We start from the raw sequence: 1,466 nt of genomic DNA, 5'->3' as shown, positions 1-1,466 counted from the left end.
TTTAAGGAGGTAGAGAAGATACATAAATAAATAGGTGGCAAGTTCCTAAAAATGTTAAACACAGTGAGTGCATGCTAAGTCACTTAAGTTGTGACTCTTTGCGACACTATGAACTTGTAACCTACCAGGCTCCTCTGTCCACAGGACTCTCCAGGCAAGAATACTGGAGTGGGTTGCCACACCCTTCTCCAGCCGGTCTTCCCAACCCAGGGACTGAACCTGCATCTCTTGTCTCCTGCATTGGCAGGCAGGTTCTTCACTGCTAGCACCACCTGGGAAGCCAAACAAAGTTACCAGCTATTTTGCTCCTAGGAATAGATTCCTGAAGAACTAAGAACAGGGGCTCCGAGAAAAACTTGTGAACAAATATCCATAGCATCGCAAGTCATAGTAGCCAAAATGGAAACAGTCCAAATGTTCATCAACAGACAAATGAACAAACCATGATGTATCTGTATGTGAGATAATAGAAAATATGTAGATAGATTTCTGCCACCAGTTCCGGTCACAGGAACAGCACCAAGAAACTCTTGTTACCCACTAAGTGATAAGATCACCAGGAGCATCTTTTGTTCAATGAAGTGATTCTGATTGGGCTCCTGGATGGCAGCTGATCACCAGAAAGATGGAGACATCAGCAGAGGATTGGAATTTTCAACCTTACCCTCTATGCTCCAGAAAGAGAAGAGGGGCTGGAAATGTAGCTAACAATTGACCATGCTTATGTGAGGAAGCTTCCATAAACATTTCAACAGTATGGTGTTCAGAGAGCTTTCAGGTGGGTGAACACGTCCACACAGAGGGAATGATGCATCCCAACTCCACACGACAGTTCCTGTGCGTAGGGCCCTCCCAGGCCTCGCCTATGTCTCGCTTCATCTGGCTGTTCATCTGTGTCCTTTATCATATCCTTCAATAAACTGGTAAATGGAAGTGTTTCCCTGAGTTCTCTGAGCTGCTCTGCACACCATTGAATCCAAGCAGGAGAAGATCACGGGAGCCCCTTCTAGTCAAGTCAAGCAGAAGTGGTGGGTAGCCTATTACTTGTGACTGGCCTCTGAAAGGAGGGGCAATCTCATAGGGCTGAGCCCTTAGCCTCTGGGATCTGATGTTTTCTCCAGACTGACAGTGTGAGAATTGAGTTGAATTGTAGTACACCCAGCTTGTGTCACAGAATTGCTCAATTTGGGGGGAAAATGATCCGTAGAGCTAGTTATCAGAAGTGTTGTATGATTGTAGTGTGTGAGTAAATGAGACACATAAAAGGACTGGGTTTTTTTTTCTTGTACAACATACAATCCAATATTATTCAGCCATCAAAAAGGCTCAGTGGAGACTGACATGTGCTACAACATGGATGAGCCTTGGAAACATTACGCTGAGGGAAAGAAGCCAGACACAAACGGCCACACAGTGTCTTGTTCTATGTGTATTAAATGCCCAGAACAGAGATGAAAAGCAGGTTA

The sequence above is a fragment of the Cervus canadensis genome, chromosome 4 (assembly GCF_019320065.1).
Source record: "Cervus canadensis isolate Bull #8, Minnesota chromosome 4, ASM1932006v1, whole genome shotgun sequence".
Taxonomy (NCBI): domain Eukaryota; kingdom Metazoa; phylum Chordata; class Mammalia; order Artiodactyla; family Cervidae; genus Cervus; species Cervus canadensis.
This window is presented reverse-complemented; position numbering follows the sequence as displayed.